Below are 17,314 nucleotides of genomic sequence, written 5' to 3' on the forward strand. Positions count from 1 at the left end.
TATACTATTTATATACTGCAATGATTCTGACACAATTGACAAATGGTGACAAAAAAAAATTAAGACGGATACGTTAGCCCTTAGTGTCCCCGTCAATTCATCCTAAGGTCAATATAGAAAAAGTAAATTATGAGTGACTATTAGTCTTTGGAATAGCGACTAGAACATAAGGAAGGTGTTAGGTTCATTTAGTGCTAGAGGGGGGTGAATAGCTCGTCGCGCTTTGGTTGCTTGCTCCGTGATGATGATTTATATTGCATAGTTTTCACAACAAGCTCATAATACTAACAATAGGATTTACTTGGTATCCACCTCAAGAAGAGGTGACTAATCCAAGGATCCACACATGACACACACTCCACTAATCAAAATACTCCTTCTCGGTAACTACCAAAGGTAAAGAAGCATTGTACAAACTCTCAATACAAGAGGAAAGAAAAGGGAAACAAATACAAGTAAAATCTTACAAGATTTACAGCATGAAACTCTAACTCTAGCTTTTTATTCTTGTGTGGAACGCCTCTTGATCTTGGAAGTGCAGCAACACTTTGCTCCAAGAAAGCTTCAAGAACTGGCATGAATCTCTGAGAGTGATTGCTGGAAGTGGAGTGGAAGAACTGCGGAGAAAGACGCTCGCCAACGACTTTATCCTACGCAACGGTCGCTTCTCAATCGATTGACTGATCAATTCAGCGTTCTTATGTTCTCTCTGGAAAATGCCTGAATTGATCGACCGATCGATTCAGGCTTTCTCTCGATCGCGCGAGAAAAATCAGCCCCCAATCGATCGACTGATCGATTGGGAAGCATTCTGTGCATGTGATAAAGATTCCCAATCGATTGACAAATCGATTGGGTCGTTGCTTGTCGCAGCATAATGTCAATCGATCGACTGATCGATTGAACCACTGTTCAATCGATCGGTTGATCGATTGGTCTCCCCTTGACTTGCTTAAACCAAGTCTAGGGTCCCCAAATACAACATCCGGTCAACCGTGACCTATTCGAACCTCATGCCTAGCATCCGATCAACCTTGACCTGCTAGGAATCCTTCACCAAGTGTCCGGTCAATATCTTTGACCCACTTAGACTTTCTCCTCATGCCAAGTGTCCGATCAACCTTGACCCACTTAGACTTACCATCTCGTGCCAAGTGTTTGGTCCTCCATGACCCACTTGGACTTCCACCAGATGCCCGATCACCCTTGATCCATCTAGATTTCCTCGTGTCAAGTATCCAGTCAATCCTTTGACCTACTTGGACTTCCCAACACTAGGTGTCTGGTCAACCTTGACCCACCTGGATTTTCAAGTGCCTGGCTTCACTCACTAAGATTGTCACCTGACTTTACTCACCAAGATTTTTCTCTGCCTGGCTTTACTCACCAGGACTTTCACCTAACTTCACTCACCAGGATTTTCACCTGGCTTCACACACCAGGATTTTCTTCTGCTTAGCTTTACTCACCAGGACTTTCACACTGTCCGGCTTCACTCACTAGGACTTTCACCTGACTTCACTCACCAGGACTTCCAACTGCCTAACCTCCAGTTAGGACTTTCCCAATCAAGTATCTGGTCAACCTTGACCTACTTGTCTCTTCTTCACACCAATTTGGTCCAACCCTGACCAGAGGGGGATTACACTAGCAATCTCCCCAATCAGACGATTGCACCTGCAATCTCTACGTATTATCAAACATCGAAACTCAAACATCAAGACTCAGGCTTAAGCCAACTCAAGTCTAGTCAACCTGGTCAACCTTGACCTAGGGGATATTGCACCAACAATCTCCCTCTTTTTGATGTTTGACAATACCTTTAAGCTAGGTTAATCCATAGCCTCAACTTCTTCCTCATGCCAAAGCATGAATGAGAGTTTCTTACATTCTCTCCCTTTCCTAGAGGTCAAACTCCCTTTTAAGGTAATGAAGGCATAGTATATACCCTGCATTCTCCCCCTAACCTTCCTAGAGGGGCAAAGGTCTAACTTAAACCCTACATTCTTCCCCTATTGGCACACATAAAAAACTCTCCCTCTGAAGAGTTACCCAACGTTGTTCACAACCTCACATGTTGTTCACAATACCAGAATGAAGGTCTCATACCCTTCATTGTATCCAATGCTCATCCGTGAGCATTAACCTAGGGATTGCTTCCCTTGTGACCTTCTTAGTGACTTTCTTAGACTTCTTAAAAGTCTTAGTCACATTTGTCGTTGCAAAAATACTTCTAGGGATAACTTCCCTTGCATCCTTGACTTGACATATAAACCTAGAGTTGGTTCCATAGCTATATGGAACTCTATGGTAAGAAGTCACATCCTTCTTAGCCTTAGGTTTGCATCTCCCATTGAATGACTTTTGTACTCCCAGACCTAGGTTATGCTCATTTTGCCCTTTTAGGATATTTTTCATTCTTTTTAAGGTCTTTTCCATTTTATCAAGTTTTGACCTCCAAACTTGATTTTCTTTTCATAAATCCCTAGATTTTGATTTTTCATTTAGTCCTTGAACATTTTTATTTCTAAACTTATAACTACGGTCCTTAGTGTTCTTGCCTAGTTTATCTACTTTCCTAACCTTAGGTGAGGTATTCTTAGCATGAAAAGTCACATGATTTTCATTAATTCTATCATGTCTCATATTTTTATGGTAAATAGTATTAAAATGATATAAGTTAGAACTAGCATACTTTTTATCATGATTTAAAGGGATATGCTCAATAAATGATACCTTGGATTTTACCTTGGAAGCTCCCCCTTGACTCGTGCTTTCTCCTTTAACTTTGACCGCTTTCTTCCCCTTAGGACATTGACTCCGATAATATCCTTTTTGGTTGTAAGAAAAACACACAATGTGCTCCTCGCTTTTCTTTATTGTGGAGCGGTCTCCTTGGGCTTCTCCTTGCCCTTAAGTGTCACTTGGCCTTTTTTCTTGGCCAATTTTGGGTACTTACTCTTGTAATGTTCATGCTCCCTACACTCAAAATATATAATGTGATTTTTATTTTTAATTGAACTAATTATACCTTTATGTGTAAGGATGACACTCGATCCTCCATTTAATTCTTCATAACTTTTGGAGGTTGCATCATCTTCTTCTCCACTTGATCCGGATGTAGAAGCTTCTCCTTCTTCTTGATCCGATGTCAACGAAGTTTGCTCCCCCTTAATCCTCAAGGTGGAGGCCTCTTCATGTTCATCCTTTACATGGAATAAAGAGTATGCTCCCTCTTTGCCCTTCTCGTTGCACTCTGTTGAGGATGAAGCTTCTTCTTCTTCCGATGTTGAGCATCTCTCAACCTCGGTGTCCTCCTTTTGGTCTTTCTCCAATGAGTTGCCCTCTTTGGATTTCTCTTGGTTTGGTGTAGTGGAGGGTTATTCATGAAGCTTGGCCAATTTGCTCCATAATTCTTTTGCATCTTCAAATTCTTCAATTTTGCATAGAATTGTGCTTGCCAATAAACTAGCCAATAATTTGATTACCTTGTCATTCGTCTCGCACCTTTGGACTTGCTCTTGGCTCCACTTGTTCTTCTTGAGAATTTTGCCTTCGCTATTTGTTGGAGCTTGGAAACCTTCCATTAAAGCAAACCATTGCTCTATGTCCATCATAAGAAAGTTTTTGATCCTTGATTTTCAAGAATCGAAACTCATCATTGTGAATAGTGGAGGCACTCTTGTATCAAATCCAAGTCCATCTTGGAATTTCATCTTGAAGTTGAGCTTTTTGAATTCTTTGACTTTGATGAACTTGCTTCAACTTCTTCACCCTCTAGCCTTGTTGCCCCTTCCGATGATGATTCCGGTAAAGAACGATCTCGCTCAGATACCACTTGTTAGGTTCGTTTGGTGCTATAGGGGGGTGAATAACTCATCGCGCTTTGGTTGCTTGCTCCGTGATGATGATTTGCAGCGTGTAGTCTTCACAACAAGCTCACAATGCTAACAATAGAATTTACTTGGTATACACCTCAAGAAGAGGTGACTAATCCAAGGATCCACATGCGACACACACTCCACTAATCAAAACACTCATTCTCGGTAACTACCGAAGGCGGAGAAGCCTTGTACAAACTCTCAATACAAGAAGAAAGAAAAGGAAAGTAAATACAAGTAAAATCTTACAAGATTTACAACATGAAACCCTAACCCTAGCTTCTTCTTCTTGTGTGGAACGCCCCTTGATCTTAGAAGTGCAACAACACTTTGCTCCAAGAAAGCTTCAAGAACTAGCGTGAATCTCTAAGAGTGATCTCTGGAAGTGGAGTGGAAGAACTACGGAGAAAGATGTTCGCCAACGGCTTTATCCTGAGCAACGGTCGCCTCCCAATCGATCAGCTGATCGATTGGGGAGGCTGAATCGATCGACTGATCGATTTAGCCTTCTTCTGTTCTCTCTGGAAAACGCCTGAATCGATCGACCGATCGATTCAGGCTTTCTCGCGATCACGCGAGAAAAATTAGCCCCCAATCGATCGGCTAATCGATTGGAGGTGCCCAATCGATCGGTTGATCGATTGGGAAGCGTTCTGTGCTTGTGACAAAGGCTCCCAATCGATCGACCGATCGATTGGGCCGCTGCTTGTCGCGACACAATGCCAATCGATCGGCTGATCGAGTGAACCACTGTTCAATCAATCGGTTGATCGATTGGTCTCTCCTTGACTTGCTTAAACCAAGTCTAGGATCTCCAAATCCAACATCCGGTTAACAGTGACCTGTTCGAACCTTATGCCTAGCATCCGGTCAACCTTGACCTGTTAGGACTCCTTCACCAAGTGTCCGGTCAATCCCTTTGACCCACTTGGACTTTTCTCTCCGTTCCAAGTGTCCGGTCAACCTTGACCCACTTGGACTTACCGTCTCGTGCCAAGTGTCCGGTCCTCCATGACCCACTTAGACTTCCACCAGATATCCGGTCACCTTTGATCCATCTGGATTTCCTCGTGCCAAGTATCCGGTCAATCCTTTGACCTACTTGGTTTCTCAACACCAGGTGTTTGGTGAACCTTGATCCACCTGGATTTCCACGTGTCTGGCTTCACTCACTAGGGTTTTCACCTACCTTCACTTACTAGGATTTTCACCTAACTTTACTTACCTGGATTTTTCTCTGCCTGACTTCACTTACTAGAACTTTCACCTAGCTTCACTCACTAGGATTTTCACCTGACTTCATACACCAGGATTTTCTGCTGCTTGGCTTCACTCACCAGGACTTTCACACTGCCCGACTTCGCTCATCGGGACTTTCACCTGGCTTCAATCACCAGGACTTCCAACTGCCTAACCTCCAGTTAAGATTTTCCCAATCAAGTATTCGGTCAGCCTTGACCTACTTGACTCTTCTTCACATCAATCTGGTCAAACCCTGACCAGAAGGGAATTGCACCAGCAATCTCCCCAATAAGACGATTGCACATGTAATCTTCACATATTGTCAAACATCGAAACGCAAACATCAAGACTCAGGCTTGAGCCAACTCAAGCCTAGTCAACCTAGTCAACCTTGACCCAGGGGATATTCCGCCAATAGAAAATATTTATCTTAACTTTACTAAAATTTAAATTTCAGATCTCATGATAATAATACCTCACACGTTAATCATTATACCGTCCTGAGGTCCGGGACCCGACACAATTGTCAAATGCTCGTACACATGAAATCATGTACATATTGATTGCATGCAAAATTAAGAGGTCCTTGCCCGGGCCGGGCTACGGTTTAGTTTTTTAAGTTTTGGTGTTTAAAATTTGAATTTGCTACGATATATTATAAAGATTTTTTTTTAAGTAGAATGATAAATTTAAAAATATCGATCATGAATCTTCATAAATATTTTTCGATTTATTATATTGGCTGATAGTAGATTTAAATAGTTAAATATCTGAATTATAAAAAATTAAAAAATTAAGGGATCCTTAGTCCTTACCGAAGAAAAAAAAACGTGTTAAAAAATATTCTATCATATATAATCATTTCACATGCCATCTCCTTTTTGTTTTTTAATTAGTTTCAAGATAATTCATTTATTTTCTTTTTGGAAAAACAAAGGTGATATTAATCATTTTTGGTAGACCTTCGGCGACCGACTAGAGGGGGCGGATAAATAGTCCCTGTATAAATCAAGTAAATCAACCTTTCTCGGATTTATAACTTAATTAAAATAAACACTTGCATAAAAGAATAATAAAAAGACTAAAAGAAAAGAGACACCAAGAATTTACTTGGTTACAACCGGGGAGGTTGTTAATCCAAGGAAGTTAAAGCGCATTAAAAATCTCTTTCAGATGGAGAAACCTCTTTATAACAATGAACGCACAGAAAGACAAAACTAAACAGAAACGTAAAAGCGCACAAGTGTTATTTGGATATTTCTGATTATGCTTAGCTTCTGGGAGCGGGACTGTTTATATAGCACTGTTCGGAGCACTTGTAAGGGTTCCAAGCGTCTGAAATGGGATAATATTTTAACCCCGACGTAATGGTACGTGTCACGTCGAATTTGGCTAAGAATTGGGTTCCGGGCGCTCGGACTGCTTCGGGCACCCCGGACTGCTTCGGGCGCCCGGAATGGTTCCGGGCGCCCTGAAGGTGAAAGTCAACTTTTAGTTGACTTTCTCTCCAGGCCTCCAGCTTCGGCTCCGCTTGTTTCGGTCTGGGTCTTCCGCTCTGGCTCCGCTCGCTTGGGTGATTTCGACCATCCGGAATAGGGCTCATCCAAACTCAACTTCCAACCTTCTCAAGTAAGCTTCCGCTCCGGCTTTTCGTCCTTCAAAATCGCCGCATGCTTCCTTCTCGTCCACCAGCGTACTCTTCCACAGCTTTTTGTCACTCGGACACACCAAGCCCGTTGGCCCTCTCCCGTGCTGACCTTGTCGCTAGCTGTGTCTTTTGCTCCTCGAGCAATCTTCCGCTCTTGGCTTCTTGTCCCTCGGAAACACCACGTGCTCCATTCTCGTCTGCTGGTGTACTCTTCTGCAGCACCTCGTTCCTCAGATGCACCGAGCCCGTCGACTCTCTCCCGTGTCGTCCTTCTCGATAGCTGCGTCTTTTACTCGATGCTCTGTGCTCTTAAGTTCCTGCACACTTAAACACAGGGTTAAACACAATAGGACCTAACTTAACTTGTTTGATCATATCAAAACTATCTTGGGGTACCAATAATCTCCCCATTTTTGATGTGAGCAACCCAAGTTAAGTTAGGGTAAACTAAGATAAAGTCAAAACAATAAATTTTGCAATAAAGTGCAAAAATTGAAAAAATGTTAAGCTACCTTCCTCTAGACTCAATCGTCCCTTCTCCTTCTTTGATCATATAAAAAAATGGGGTACCAAAAATAAATCTAAGGGTAACTTTTTAAATATAAGAAAGTTTTTAGTTTTTAAAAAAACTATGATTGCCCAACATTTTGAAAAAACTTATTAAGTTTTTTTGAAATTTTTGAAAAAAAATTGAAAATAATTTGCAATGTAAACACTTTTAGAAACTTTAAGTTTTATCAATACAATTTCTTAAGTTAAATAAATTTATAAAAAAAAATATTTGAGTAATTTTGTTAAAGTTGATACTTTCAAAAAAAAAAAAAAAAAAAAAACTTTAGTAGACAAATAATTAAAAAAACTTTAAGTTTTTTTTTAAATTCTAAGTTAAAAACATCGAAAAAAATATTTAAGTAACTATTTAAAATATTATTTAATTATAATTAAATATTTTATTAGTTAGTTGATTAAATATTTTATTTTATTAATTGGCTTACAGGCTGTGATGAGGCACCTTCTTGGTTATTGGAGCAATAACCATTTTCTAGACAAAGTCTATTAAGAAAATTAAATATTTAATTTTCTATTTGAAAGCCCTAAGTCTAATTAAAGTTCAATTTATACAAGATTTGGGAACCAATACAGGTTCCTTCTAATTGGATTAATTAGACATCTCTTAGGAATATATTTCTGAGAAATTTTTCTAATTTGTCTCTTGTGATAATTAAAATATCAATTCAAATTATTATATTTCCTAATATTTTGATTTTTCACATTTAAGCATGCACGATTTTTCAAGTCCTCTACTTGTATTTTCAATTTATCATTTTCCAATTTTAATTTTTCAAAATTTTCTAATAGACAAGATTTAGCTAGAATTAACTTAATCTTTTATTTTCTTTTTCTAATTTGCAACAGTCTTTAGATAATAATTTAACAAATTTAAATAATTTATCGGGAGGAAGAGATCGTACCTGACTTACCTTGTCGATCTCGTTATCTGTAGCTCCCCCTGAACTGATGTTTTCTTCCGATGTCACTCCCCCTTCATCGATACTCTCGATGCTCATTTCGGACAAGTTTGCTTTGTTTTCATCTTCATGGTGACTCGCCATTAACGCAAGTCCAGAAAAAGTCTCAATCTCTTATCCGGATGATGTTTTGTCCCACGTCGCCTTTAGTGGCTTGTACTTGTTAGATTGGGCAGGCTACTTGTTTTTTCCTTTGTCCTTGTCCCTGACCTTTAACTTAGGGTAGTTGTCTTTAACGTGTCTTTCTTCGTTGCAGTGGTAGTATCTAATCGTTCTTTTCTTTCTACCCTGCAGATGGTTAGTTTTTCTAGATTTAACTAATTTTTTAAATAGCCTTACCATCATTGTCATTTCTTTGTCGTTGAGAGAAGATTCTAAATCTTGTTCATCCATCCTTGCCCTATAGGTAACGTTGTGCTTCGACTCCTTTTTCGGATTTGCACATCTCATTTCATGGACTTCAAATGTTGAAAATATTTCCTCTAAGGTAACAGATTCTAAATCTTTAGATATATTGTAAGCATCTACTAATGATGCCCACTCTGTAGTTCTAGGAAATGCATTAAACGCGTATTTTAGTGAATCTCGGTTGCTTATCTTTTCTCCGAGATTCGTAAGTTCGGTGATTAGTTCCTTCATTCTTGAGTGAAGATGTGCAACGGTTCCTTCCGCTTCCAATTTTATGTTACTCAGCTGGTTCCTTAGCCGACCCCGTCTCACGAGCTTGGCTTCGGACATCCCTTCGTGTAGCTCAAAGAACTTCTCCCAAAGCTCCTTTGCTGAGTTGTAGGCACCGATCCGGTTGACTTCTCGTGGCAATAGGACGCTCACTAGATGAAACTCTGCTTTGCCATTTGCCACGTAGTCGGCCTGCTCCGTCTTCTTCCACTGGTATTCTTCCTTACATTTGGGTGCAACAAAATTGAACTTCATTATTAAAAGCAATTCAAAATCGGTTTTAAAGAATACCTGTGATCCGGTTGTAAGAACAGGGCCCCCCCGTCCAGAGGAGTCAACGCCACGTGGAAGCCATAGTAGCAGATGGTCGGGCGGAGAGGGGCGGGTTCGACCGGCGGGGCGGCCCGGTGGTGTCTAGTTGAGGGTTGAAGGTGTCTCATCGAAAGTCAGGGTTCCGGCGCTCAGCGGACAAGATCGCGGGGCCGATCGGATTGCACGCTCGGCCAAAGCCATCAGGTAGCACTGCTAACAGTCCCCACAAAGCACGTGAGTAAGAATCTCCCAAGTAAACCACCGCCTACGTCCGGCCGGATTTTACGGAAGCCGGCCGGCCGGACTCTCTCCGGGGAGTAAGGGCAAAAGGACAATTGACATTTTTTTCTGACAGCGGGTATGCTCCACGTGTAGGCCGTGTTAGGACCTTCGGATGCGGCTAGAGAGGGGGGGTGTGAATAGCCGACCCCAATTTCGCGTTTCTTCCTACGAATTAGGTTAGCGCAGCGGAAATAAAATAATAGAAACGAGAACGAGAAGATCAAACCTTAGACGCAGCGATGTAACGAGGTTCGGAGATGATACTCCTACTCCTCGGCGTGTCCGTAAGGTGGACGAAGCCTATCAATCCGTCGGTGGATGAAACCCCAGATAACCGGCTAATATGAACTCCTTCTGGGTGGAGAAACCTCACCACAAAGTCTTTGCAACAGCAAAACAGAGGAGTACAACAATAGAGGAAACAAACAAGAACAATAGAAATTGTACACACACTTGCTTGCCTTCTCGTCGGAGTCCGTTGATGAAGCAGCAGCTTCACGGCTCCAGCGGCTAGAAAACCAGCACGAAGCTCACGCGAAGCTTCAGCAAACCGAGAGCTCAGCAAAGCTCAAATCGCAGTTAGGAGGAAGAAGAAACTCCTGTAGAGGCTCTCAGCATCTGATTTATATCTGCACCTACGAAGAAGAAGACAACGAACAACACAGAAATCTAGCCGTTGAGTCACAACGGCTAAGCCTGGACCGATCAGGCTCCATCCTGATCGGTCCAGGAGGTCTCTGATCGGTCTGTGGACCGATCAGGCCCTAGTCTGATCGGTCCCCAGACCGATCCCCAATTCTCTGTGAGTGACGATTCCGAAGCCTGATCGGTCTGTGGACCGATCAGGCTATAGGTGGATCGGTCCACAGACCGATCCCCCTACCTTCTCTGCCTCCTGATCGTTTCCTGATCGGTCTGGTGACCGATCAGATTACTTACAGTGAGCCACTGTTTGGTTATTGATCGGTCACCAGACCGATCAGAAAACCCATAGTATCACTAGATCGGTCTGCTGACCGATCCAATGCCCATGTGGATTTAGAGCTTCCCATCCCTAAATCCTAAGGCCTTCCTGGTCTTGAGAACGAGCTACCGAGCCCTCTCTGACCTAGTCTGGAGAGCGAGCTACCGAGCCCTCTCCGACTTCGTCCGGTCCAGAGAACGAGCTCCCGAGCCCTCTCTGACCTGGTCCGGAGAACGAGCTCCCGAGCCCTCTCTGACCTGGTCCGGAGAACGAGCTACCGAGCCCTCTCTGACTTCGTCTGGTCCAGAGAATGAGCTCCCGAGCCCTCTCTGACCTAGTCCGGAGAACGAGCTACCGAGCCCTCTCCGACTTCCCATGCCAAGCTTCCATACTTGGACTTCTCCCGTGCCAAGCTCCCTGCTTGGGCTTTTCCGTGCCAAGTCTCCATACTTGGACTTTTCCGTGCCAAGCTCCCTGCTTGGACTTTTCCGTGCCAAGTCTCCATACTTGGACTTTTCTCATGCCAAGTCTCCATACTTGGACTTTTCCCGTGCCAAGCTCCCTGCTTGGACTTTTCCGTGCCAAGTCTCCATACTTGGACTTTTCACCAGATGTCTGGTCAACCTTGACCTATCTGGATTTCCCTTGTCTGGCTTCACTCACCAGGACTTTCCCTTGCCTGGCTTCACTCACCAGGACTTTCACCTGGCTTCACTCACCAGGATTTCCCAAATCAGGTCGACTCACCTTGGGTCAACTAGGTCAACCTTGACCAAAGATTGCACCCACAATCTCCCAAGTTTGTATTCTGTCAAACATCAGAATACAACTTTTCTACTCTCGTCAAACATCAGAATAGAACTTTTCTATTCTCATCAAACATCAAAATAGAACTTTTCTATTCTCGTCAAACATCAAAATACAACTCGAGTCAGGTCAACCAGGTCAACCTTGACCTAAGGTTGCACCAACAGGCCGTACTTCAAATCTTATGACAGGGGGTTCCGCTGTCCCATCGAGGACATGCTTGGACTGTAGCAGTATGGGTCAGGTAAGCTCACTGACGAGCCCTTACTGGGGTATGGGCCGCGGACACGTGTACACCTCGGTATGTGTACACTCGCTTCTTCGCTGCCCTATATAAAGGCCCTCATCCTTCGCCGGAGGTACGTGTTGGACACCTTTGGAGCCACTTTTTTCACTACTTGCTTGCCTGACTTGAGCGTCGGAGGGTCGCCGCCGGGAACCCCTTCCCGGCCCGACTTCTGTGTAGGTTCGCCGGAGCTTCGTACGATAAGCCGGGGATCTCCATCAGCAACTCGGAGAGCGCCACGTGCCCAGCGTCCGTTGATTCGGCATTCGGACAGGATCAAATTGGCGCCGTCTGTGGGAAGGCACCTGCATCCGAGCGGAAGCAATGGACGAGGCTGGATGACCGCCCACGGTGATGCTCTCCACGAAGGAACTCGACGCTCTAATCAAGGCAAGAGCAGCTAAGCTCGTGGAGCAACAGAGAGAGAATGCGCAAGCCGAGAGGCTGAAGCAACAAACAACGTCAGCATCAGGTGGCCGAGCGGAGGCAATTATCCCCGAGCGGAGGCAATGATCCCCGAGCGGACGCCTCCCCCGAGACAATGATCCAACCGGCATTCAAGGGGGAGCACCGCCGAGCGGATGAAGATGGATTGGGACTTGAGACAACCATGAAGCGCAAATCCTTGTAATGAGCTGGGTGAGAGGTGCGCTGATGTAATTTTATATATGTTTTGGTCGCCTATGTCCTTGTAATGCAGGAAGCAGAAATACTTAAAGGATGGCAAATAGCTTCGCCGAACGGCAGTGTTAAAATTAGCCTTAATGGCCGTCGAGCTCCGACGTTAAAAATCGAGAGACGAGCTGGTGTCTATAAACCCTCCGAGCGGAAGACCGTCAAGCTCCGACGTTAAAGATCGAGAGACGAGCCGGCGTCTATAAACCCTCCGAGCGGAAGACCGTCGAGCTCCGACGTTAAATATCGAGAGACGAGCCGGCGTCTATAAACCCTCCGAGCGGAAGACCGTCGAGCTCCGACGTTAAAGATCGAGAGACGAGCCGGCGTCTATAAACCCTCCGAGCGGAAGACCGTCGAGCTCCGACGTTAAATATCGAGAGACGAGCCGGCGTCTATAAACCCTCCGAGAGGAAGACCGTCGAGCTCCGACGTTAAAGATCGAGAGACGAGGCCTATAAACCCTCCGAAGGAAGACCGCCGAGCTCCGCGGTTAAGAGAGACGAGGCGTCTATAAACCCTCCGGCGGAAGACCGTCGAGCTCGACGTTAAATATCGAGAGATGAGCCGGCGTCTATAAACCCTCCGGCGGAAGACCGCCGAGCTCCGGCGTTAAATATCGAGAGACGAGCCGCGATATAAACCCTCCGAGCGGAAGACCGCCGAGCTCGGACGTTAAATATCGAGAGACGAGCCGCTATAAACCCTCCGAGCGGAAGATCGCCAAGCTCCGGTGTTAAATATCAAGAGACGAGCCGCCTATAAACCCTCCGGCGGAAGACCGCCGAGCTCCGACGTTAAATATCGAGACGAGCCGGTGTTCTTCCGAGCGGAAGGCCGCCGAGCTCCGGACGTTAAATATCGAGACGAGCCGGCGTCTATAAACTCGAGTGGAAGACCGCCGAGCTCGACGTTAAATATCGAGACGAGCCGGCCTATAAACTTCCGAGCGGAAGGCCGCCGAGCTCCGATGTTAAATATCAAGAGACGAGCCGACGTCTATAACCCTCCAGCGGAAGACCGCCGAGCTCCGGCGTTAAATATCGAGAGACGAGCGCCTATAAACCCTCCGAGCGGAAGACCGCCGAGCTCGACGTTAAATATCGAGAGACGAGCCGGCCTATAAACTTCCGAGCGGAAGACCGTCGAGCTCCGACGTTAAATATCGAGAGACGAGCCGGCGTCTATAAACCCTCCGAGCGGAAGACCGTCGAGCTCCGACGTTAAATATCGAGAGACGAGCGGCGTCTATAAACCCCGGCGGAAGACCGCCGAGCTCGACGTTAAATATCGAGACGAGCCGGCGTCTAAACTTCCGGGCGGAAGGCCGCCGAGCTCCGGCGTTAAATATCGAGAGACGAGCCGACGCCTATAAACCCTCCGAAGCGGAAGACCGCCGAGCTCGGACGTTAAATATCGAGAGACGAGCCAGGCCTATAAACCCTCCGAGCGGAAGACCGCCGAGCTCCGACGTTAAATATTGAGAGACGAGCCGACGTCCTTCCGAAAGGAAGGCCGTCGAGCTCCGACGTTAAATATCGAGAGACGAGCCGGCGTCTATAAACTTCCGAGTGGAAGGCCGTCGAGCTCCGACGTTAAATATCGAGAGACGAACCGGCGACTATAAACCCTCCGAGCGGAAGACCGTCGAGTTCCGACGTTAAATATCGAGAGACGAGCCGGCGTCTATAAATCATCCGAGCGGAAGATGACCATAAAAGGGATGCAGTTGCCCCAGAAACTCGCCTTCAATATTGTTAGCGCGTCTCTATGGTCCGCTCGGCCCAGCACCCAAGGGTACTTACCGGGATCTAGCGAATGATTTCCATAATCCGAGCGGAATATTACGCAGTCGAAACGTTACATATTTAGCCAAGCGGAAGGGCGAGTAGGCAACATATTCACTAGCAAAGAGACTACGTGAAAGAAAAGCATTGCATTAAGATTAGAGCCTAAGGCCGTGCGGCCTAAGTACAAAAATGGTCATTTTTTGGCCTAGCGGCCCAACTACACCTACAGATGTCTACTTAATGAAATCATAGAGGTCCCTGGGAATGTTACTCAGAAGCGTCACTTGATCGCCGGCCGGAATAATAGTAGACTCCGGAAGGAGACCCTTAGACTTCAGATAAGTGGTGGTGGCGGTCATAGCCAAGTCGAAGGCTGTGTACATCCGCTCGCATATTTTCTCCGAGAATTCAGGCGAGCGGATGTTGCTCTGTCTTAAGGCAGCGATTCGACTCGGCTCGGCATCTTGATATTCTTTGAAAGCCGCCTGGGAGCTAGTAAGGGCCTCATTCAGACTCTGAAGCTTGTCCGCGTCGGCCGAGTGGCCCGCCTTCTCCCTGTCGAGCTAATCTGTCAACTCCTTTATCTTCAACTCCAGGCCCCGAGCCTCCACGTTCTTTTTCTCCAGATCGGAGATAGCCGTATTTTTCCGTGTGGTGGCCAAGGTTATTTTTGTGTCGAGCGACTTGACTTGTCGCTCGGACTCGGCCAAAGCATGGGCCTAATCGGTTGTCTTCTTCTGCTCGGCCGCCAGCAGATTTTGAGCTCTCTTCAGCTCCTTTTGCAGCTCGGAATATGAAGGGCCCTGAGGGCCGGACGGACCAACTGCTGCCTTCAGTTGTCGCAGCTCTTCATCCACTAAGGCCAAGCGGTTGGAAACCGCAATTTCCTCCACCCATCTCTGATGAGAGAAATTAGAAGTTGTTAGTGGCCGATCGGAAGGAATGAATACAAAAGTCGGTAGATTACAAACTTACCCCCGTGGCCTGCTGCATATGGCTGTTAGCCAAATTCCCGATGGGGATCATGGCGACGCGGGCCCGAGCATCGGCCCACATCTCGGCGAGAGGCCCCTTCAGGGTGATAGTATGCTCGGGCGCAGTTGGTTGGTCGGCCTCCGGCAGCAACTCTTCAGTCGGGAGATGAAGAGTGACCCGAAGCGTGCGGCCATGACTGGGGGTCGTCCGACCGGCAGTCGGAAGGGGATCAGAAGCCGGCGCAGAAAACTGCGAATGAATGGTCGAGCGTTGGACTGAATGACGAGCAGGCGGAAGAGTGCTCACCGGAGTAGCCTCGATTGGAGCAGCCGGTTCGTCCCATTCAGAAGGTGTCCGGTCGGACGAAATGGCTTCGATCTCAGGCGCCTTGCCTCGAGCGATCGTGGTGGCCCGGTTGGAGGGTTGGACCGCGGAGGTAGCCGAGCGCAGCTGAGTCTCCACTCGGCGCCTCTTTTGCAGAGGCTGCTCCTCCTCCCGAGCGGAACCTTCCTCGGGGGCAGTTGGTTCTCCAGGGGGTGGCTCCGCTGGCCACGTTTTACTGAGAAGCTTGAGCGGCCGACTCAGCTTGAGTCCCGCTCTCTCCTTCATGAGATCCGACCGGCTGGATACCCAGCGCTTCCATTTCTTTGGCCGCCGCGACTTCCAGAGCTGCCGCCTTTCTCTTCAAAACGCCGAACATCACCGAATCCATGACGATGTCCGCTGCAAAGGAAAGAAAAGAAATCAGTTAGCAATCAAAACAAATGCCAAAGTAAAATTCTTACCGAAGCTGGTCGGAAGAGGAGTCCGTATGGGACTCGGGCCGAAGATGTACATCACTCCTTCGTGAAGAAGCTTATTGATGTCAAGGCGCAGACCGGCTAGCATATTTGCAGCATGGAGGTAGTCCGGTCGGGTCTTGAATTTCTTCAGCTCGGGAGTGGGGGGTAGGCTGACCTGCCACTGGGTCGGGAAGTTGGCCCGATCGGGCATTCGGATGTAGAAAAAATAATCCTTCCAATGTTTATTGGAAGAGGGTAGTTTGTTGAAGAAGACTAAGCTGGGCCGAGCTTGGAACATGAAGGTGCCCGGCTCAGCTTGTGTGAGGTAATAAAAATAAAAGAAGACCTCCGGTCGGAGGGGGATGTTGTGAATCTTGAACAAAACAACAACACCGCAAAGGAGACGAAAGGTGTTGGGTACCAGACTGCCGAGCGGCACACCGAAAAAATTACAAACATCTATGATGAACGGATGTACAGGGAAACACAGACCGGCGGTAAATTGGTCGCGGAAGACACAGAAAGCTCCGCGCGGTGGCCTATGCGGCCGAGCGGAAGGACCGGCTAAACGAATTTTGAAATCATCTGGGATTTCAAAATTGTTTGTCAGAATATCGAAGTCCCCCTATTCGAATCGGGACTGCATGGTAGTGTACCATGGACCGAGGGGCTGTTCTTCGGGATGGGAAGAACTAGCCATGAGTCGATCGGGAGGAGTCAAAAAGGAAAAAAGGCAGGAGAAAAACAACAGACAACGAAAAGAAGTTTCAAGGATTGGAACTAGGGAAAGAAATGCGGATGAGACACCGGAAATGAGGAAGAAAAGTTATAAAGCCTTACAGAGAGGAAAGGGATCCAGGGAGGGGCGCCGGAGAGCGTTGGAGAACAGAGACGATATCACCGGAGCTCCAAGCGCTGGGGACGGGTTGAAATCGCGGAGGCAAGTGAGGGGAATGGGAGAGAGCGAAGATTTTATATGGCGGAGGCCGGGCGGCCTCCGCCGTTGGATCCAGGTCACGGGAGTCAAAGTGCACATCGCGCCATCCATTTCGAATCGCCTCGATCCCATCAAAGCACCACATCGCCGCCGCCGTACGATGACGACAGTTGGCCACGTGGCGTTTGGTCATTCGATGCATTTAATGAGCGCATGCTCAGCCTTAATGTCGAAGATTGGCACGGGTTACAAGTAGATCCGAGGAAGGTTGCTGTTGACCAACCTTAAAGGCCATCCCGGCGGGAAGACGATCGGAGGAGGATTGCCCGAAGATGCCGCCCGGCTAGGCTACTAGTCCAGTCAGTCAGACTAATCACCTCCTTCGACTAGACTTGAAGGGGAGGCAAGTGATCCGGTTGTAAGAACAGGGCCCCCCCTCCCCCCCCCCCCCCGTCCGGAGGAGTCAACGCCACGTGGAAGCCATAGTAGCAGATGGCCGGGCGGAGAGGGGCGGGTTCGACCGGCC

Source organism: Zingiber officinale, chromosome 2B, assembly GCF_018446385.1.
Source record: "Zingiber officinale cultivar Zhangliang chromosome 2B, Zo_v1.1, whole genome shotgun sequence".
Taxonomy (NCBI): domain Eukaryota; kingdom Viridiplantae; phylum Streptophyta; class Magnoliopsida; order Zingiberales; family Zingiberaceae; genus Zingiber; species Zingiber officinale.